Below are 7,500 nucleotides of genomic sequence, written 5' to 3'. Positions count from 1 at the left end.
TTATTATTATCATTAGAATTACTATTATTACCACCATTATTAGTTTCAATAATTCTGACTAATTTTATATTCTAAGTATTTAATCTAGCTATGGTGGTACCTATATTGGAGAGAGTAGAGTATGAGATTCTAACTGTCTTACGTGAAAAGATTCTATTATATCCATGGGAAGAAGGGAAGTTTTTCCTAAAATAGCCATAAATTTCCGAAATATTTTTGTGGATAATGCACAAATACACAGACACATACACACACACACACACACACACACACACACACACACACACACACACACACACACACACACACACACACACACACACACACACACAAATTTGCTACCAGCTCAAATATGCTTTCAACATTTACGAATTCATAAAATCTCTGTAAACAGTACAATTCTCTGTTTAAATTTTCTGATCATCCTTTGAAGGAATGTTCGAGAAACATTCCTGGAAGCACGGTCCTTGAATTACCGTGTGTGTGTTTATGGAGTGTATGCTTGTTTTGTGTGTGTGGGGGGGGAGAGTATGTGTGCGTTTTGTGTTTAAGTGTTGTTGCATATTTGTGCTAACTATATTCCTATTATTAGCGTTAATTAGATATCAGTTAGTAATATTACAGATATCAATACGCTTGATTTTAATAACTGATATATATTTCTTTTTCGCTTTTCTCATATTCATTGATGCTTTGCTAAATCCTTTACATATTTCCAGTAATAGAAACACCTTTAAATAGCACTCTCATAGGCTAATCACCGCTGTAGAGCTGCTTCAGAGCTATAATTGGTAGATTTAATTATTTACGGAAGAATATATAATCTGCGATTATATGAAGAAATATAATGAGTAAGTGTCATATTCCAGTGCTAAATTGGTCTAAATTTACAATTCTTCCACACTTTAAGTATTATAATTAAACTCATGATTTAACTGGCAGTTTATTAAGCTAAATGAGAGTTTAATTTACCGTGTGCGTTTTTGTCCATTGTCGCTGCGTTTAATTATGTTTACGTGATCACACTTCTCAAAGTGAAACAAAATAATATTTTCTCTTTAGAATACATTTTGTACAAATGATGTTGAATTATTATCCTAAAGAGAAATCAGCAGTATATTTGCGAAGTTTCATGGTAAACTACTTCCATTTTATTGAGCATATGTTAGAATAGACTTGGGGACGGCAAAATAACAGTCAGCATCACAGTTATTCCCGCATGAAAGCGTTGAGTTTCTAATGAAGAAGGTAAACTGGAAAGATAATTTCTGCACTTCTTCATCTTACAAGTCAGAGACAGACCTTGTCAACGTTGTCCATCAGTCGACGAATTGGTACCTTACAATTTACAAGTTACTCTGGGATATGTTTGCAACTGAAACCCTCGTATATATTTTGAAGCTTCATGGAATCTGAAATTATATTTCAGTTCAGGGAAGTCGAAATAAAGATAGACATGTACAAAAGTGACCCGATCACGGTGAAATGGCCTTTTCAGTGCATCTTATATTCCTTGTCATTCTTCAGATTAACTGCCCGGCCAAATTGTTTGCGAGAATAAATAGCATGTAATGGATTTGCTGTGACCTAAAAACTATCTATAGATGTAATTGTATTTGTGAGGGTTTGTAATAGAAGACCCGAAGAACTGAACTCCTGAGTGACCAACAAGTAAACGTTTGAAAATTTCCAATAGTGAAATAATATATCTTTAATCTTTTACATGTTTCAGGCATCAAACTGAGGTCATGCTGGAGCACCACCTTGAAGAATTTTCGTCGAATGAATCAACCCCACTACTTATTTTCTAAAAGCCTGGTAATGTTTCAATCAGTTTCTTTTGCCGAACTCCAGTGTTTCACTGGTACTTCCTTTATCGACTCCGAACGGATGAAAGACAAAGTCGACCTCGGCGGAATTTAAACTCAGAACGTAGCGGCAAACGAAATGCCGCTAAGCATTTCGCCTGGCGTGAACGATCCTGACAGCTCACCGCCTTTAATAATAATAATAATAATAATAATAATAATAATAATAATAATAATAATAATAATAATAATTGATAGCAATCATAATACAGGAAATTCATGGACATCACTTAGAGTCTGCTGTAGCGAATAAAGCCAAACACCAAATTGCAGCAAAAATTATGTTATTAAAAAATGGAGTTCATCTAATGGAAGGATATATCTGCCTCCTATGTAACACGGACTGTTGCTTGCTTTTGTTGGTTTAAATAACACATTTAAAGCAAACATTAAGCTAACACATTAATAGTATTGTATTCATAAGCTACAATACGTTTCGACAATATGGTTGGTATTAAAAACCCATTAGTTGAAAAAAAAATTAATTTTGTTATTAATTATAACAAACAGCTTCGAGTCAATTTGTAAAGACTGTTTTACGTAAAGGTATTATTATCATATATACAATTTGTTTCTATTTGCTTCAATATGTTGCTCTCTGTCTTGCATCAATTTTACTGTTTTTCTCATCATTTTACAAATAATTTCCGAATATGTAATTGCAAAACTTTTCATACTGTTATAATCTCTTAAGTTTTTCTTCTTTGTGTGTTTCGAATGTATAGCTCTTTGGTGTTATGTTAAGCAGCTTTGAAAGAAAGTGAAGAAATAAATATATAAATAAAATGATTGAAAACATGGTTGTGTAAAAACACAGAGAGAGACTTTCTAATGAGTTTGAATGTATGTTTAGATTGTATAATATCTACATAGGTATCTCGACACAGCAATACGTGTGACTGATGTATACATACATACATACATACATACATATATGTGCTTATGTGTGTGTGTGTGTGTGTGTGTGTGTGTCTGTGTACAGAAAGGTAGATACAATGATAGATATTTATACAAACGCACATGCAAGCACACACACATTCACATCTACAAACGTGCATGCACAAACATATACTCATGCACACACATTCACACACATAGACAAGAGCTTATATATATATATATATATATATATATATATATATATATATATATATATATATATATATATATATATATATATATATATATATATATATATATATATATATATATATACATATATACATACACACACACACACACACACACACACACACACACACACACACACATATATATATATATATATATATATATATATATATATATATATACAGATACATATATACAGATACATATATATACAAATATAATAATAATAATAATAATAATAATAATAATAATAATAATAATAATAATAATAATAATAATAATAATAATAATAATAATAATAATAATGAGAAGAAGAAGAAGAAGAAGAAGAAAATATATAATAATAGTAATATTAATAAATATATACATATACGTAGCGGCGTATATAATTTTACGTGCATCTACTTTTATGAATTGCAAATCTACTGCTGAGATGCCACAGTCGTGACTCCTCGAAAACTAATGGAGAGATTCAAATATTCAACAGAAATTTTATGTATTCATATACACAAATTTTAATATCATTTTTTGATTTCATCGACAGTGCCTTTGATTATTAAGATGAAATTTGTTTCGGTAGATAGATTTCCATCCTCTGAAGTAAACAAAAGGCGTAGGAAATAATAATGATGTCCTCCATATTGTTTGCTAACGCATTTGGCGTCATCGTTCTTGTCTTTTGTTCACACATTTCATAGTATGGCCATTATCTCTCGTTTCGTTTCTTGCTTCACTCTTCTACAAAATCTGTCCTAAAGCATATATATATATGTATATATATTATGTAGGAATAAAGTATGCAATTATAACATGCGTTTTCGCCATTCCTTAAATTTTTAAATATACTCAAATACCCAAAATTTCAAGGAGTTCCTACCTTAAAAACAGATCCCTATGGATCTCATACGTTGTAATCCTTTGAAACATATGTAGGAATAAAGTATGCAATTATAACCTGCGTTTTCTCCATTCCTTAAATGTTTAAATATACTCAAATACCCAAAATTTCAAGGAGTTCCTACCTTAAAAACAGGAACTACACCAAAGTTATTTTGTGTTCTTTGCTACATTGGTTTCTATTAATCCATTTATTCTATCCGAAGAATTTTTATTCATTAAGATAGAAGAAATACATATAATTACATACATATATATATATATATATATATATATGCATATAGATATATATTATATACATACATATATTCATATAAATATTATATATACATACATATACATACAAATACGTACAAATATCTGTGTGTATATATGTATATGTATATATATATATATATATATATATATATATATATATATATATATATATATATATATATATATATATATATACACTTATATGTGTGTATCTATATCTATCGATCTATTATTAATGTGTTTGTCTATTTATCTATCTATCTATTATTCTGTCTGTCTGTCTGTCTGTCTGTCTGTCTGTCTGTCTGTCTATCTATCTATCTATCTATCTATCTATCTATCTATATATATATATATGTAAGGTTATGAAGGGTATTAGTTTCGACCAAACCCAAAGATACAGGTAATACCAAGTAAGTGCTGTATACCGGGTAGTTTTGCCCTTTTCGTTGTATAAACATGAGTGGGGAAAATAACATAAGTCGTGTATTAGCGTGTGTATGTATAAAGAGAGAAAAGGATAAAGAGACCAACGGCATCTGACCATTCGCCTACACACTGCCACCATCCTGGTGACTTGCATGTGAAACTCCATGATCACGCACCGTATGTGATTCTAGGATTGCTACTGGTTTTAGTCCAAAGTATTGTTGTTGTTACTTCTCAGCGTCAATTTGGTGGTAGCAGAGGGCTTGAAATTTACCTGCAATAAACATATATTATTTATAGCTAATACGTTCATATCTTACAGAGATTTTGTAACTTGACACTTTCCTTGTTGCATGATGTGTGATTGGTTTTCACTTATTTCTTTTATATATTGCGACCTGGAGCGAACAACTGGTATTTCTAGCGGACGGGTGTCCACGACTGTGGATGAGCACAAATGGCAGGAAACCGAACGGTCTGGTGGTCTCGTTGTAGCTGGAAGATGGTGTCGTCTCCCGTTATGCATGCAAGACTCCAGGAGCTCCAGCAAAACCTGTGATAAAGAGATAGTAATAATAATAATAATAATAATAATAATAATAATAATAGTAAATAGACCAGATATAGTTGTCAAAGATCATGAGGAAAAAAATGCTTTCTAATTGATGTATCAATACCAGCAGATGACAACGTTTCTCTAAAAGAAATGGAAAAACTTTCAAAATACAAAGACCTGGAAATAGAGATAACTCGAATGTGGAATCTAAAAACAGAAACAATTCCTCTCATAGTAGGTGCCTTAGGTATAATAAAAAAATATTCAGACAAATACATAACAAAAACACCAGGACTTACAAATATATATAACATACAGAAAATTGCACTACTGGGTACTGCACACATTCTACGCAAAACACTTTCAATACAGTAAACATAAGAGCATCACAGCAAACCACAGCACATACCCAAGGCGCACAGAGCTGCGCTCGGTAGTGAAGTGAAAGCACGTTATAAAAATAAAACTACTGAACAATAATAATAATAATAATAATAATAATAATAATAATAATAATAATAATTATTATTATTATTATTAGACCTAAAGATGTGAACAGATCGATAGAGGGAATAGGCATAAAATCTAGTTTAGTACAGCTCAAGAAAACAGTTTTATTAGGGACAGCTAGGATATTTAGGACGGTTCTTGGCATCTAAGGTTTTTTTGTTGTAGCCCGATGTTAGGAATTTTTCTTTTCCAACAGTCTAATTTGTTGAGCGTATATGAAATAATAACAACAAAAATAATTGTACACACACGCGCGCGCGCACACACACATACTCACGCACACACAGGTGTATGAATTCCTGATCATGTTTATCAAAGAATAAGTGTTAACAATGTTGTCTTATTCGGTACAATTCTAAACATTGACTAACATTTAATTCATAGAATTTCGATTGTATTGAAGAAAAGATTGCATTAAAGATATGAAGTGATGTGATAAGCAAATGTCCAACGTTGTCTCATTATATATAGTCAGAGTGTATGAGAATTCCAACTTCAAAGCAAATGCCAGAATATGGTTATTGCAATTTTTTTTATCTCTCTTGTTTTACGAATGATATGCATCCTGTCTGTAACTATAACGTATTGCGGCTCTAAATAAAATAATTTTTACAATATGTAATCTGTATGAGAAGATTGTAGGAGTCACACATTTTGATTTCCCTTTAATATAATTTTGTGACATTTTGTCTTGTTAAGAATACGTACCCATTTATAGTTATCTTTTCTAGATTAAGAAAAGCTGGTTAATAATGCATATGTATTCGAACGACGAAAATTATAGGACGCAGTCCTGCTTTGCTTGTGTCCTAATGTCATATTCTGTGTAAGACGTTCGTATGAATAATTTCGACCAGATTACGATTCAGATAGACTGAGAAACATGAGAGAAATTGAGTATGCTAATAACTGACAGTCGACCCCAATTATACATGGTATATTTGCAGTGCAATGCAATAAATTCCCTTCAATGATCATCTCATAAACATCGGAAACCTAATAATACATTGATATCACTAGAGATTCCGATATATCTTGGCCTAAACATAGAAGGTGTCTATATTTTACACACGATTTCAATGTTGTTTGATTACTTGATGTATCTGATAGTAAAACGTTGTTAGTTTTGCTAAAGTTTTAATATTCTCTTTGTAGGATTTTATCACAGAATATTTATCGTTTTGATTTATATTATCAAATATATACACTGACATAGGATTGATATTATATTAAATAGAGATTGCATATTGGGAATGTATTGCCGAGAGACTACTGAATATTATTCATATACATATACAGTCTCCTTGTTCACAATGTATACTTTATGTAATATGTTACACCATGATGACTATGGATATACAACTTATCTAAACTCTGTTTCATATTGTTCAATATTTTGTGTTCTGGAATGTGTATCAGGAATGATGCCAACTCGATTCATGATTAGGGCGGTGCTTAGTTAACATAGCATTATTGAAAACACGCCTTACTATCTTACAAAACGGTGAGACATATTGTATAAGCAGTTATTGATTTCTCTCCCAAAATCAGGTGTTAAAAATTGAAATAATTTTGACCACATCAGTATACCAGCGCCTTTAAATTCGTCCTGTGGCAATCAAAAATCACAGAGAAAAACAAATATATGAATGCATGTGAAGTAAATTAAATGCAATGCGGCAAAACCTACGATGGACGAAACTTTTATTGCATATATTGAAGAAGTCCGCACTTTATATCTGTTCATAGTTAAATGGAGAATGTAGACTAAGTGAAAAATTAATAACCATAAGAGATACAAGTTTCTGATTGACTCCATGCTTGTTTCATTATTCATTATGGCAAATGAAC

This window comes from Octopus bimaculoides, chromosome 2 (genome assembly GCF_046866305.1).
Source record: "Octopus bimaculoides isolate indiv1 chromosome 2, ASM4686630v1, whole genome shotgun sequence".
In the NCBI taxonomy this organism is placed as follows: Eukaryota; Metazoa; Mollusca; class Cephalopoda; order Octopoda; family Octopodidae; genus Octopus; species Octopus bimaculoides.
Note: the sequence above shows the minus strand (reverse complement) of the source record.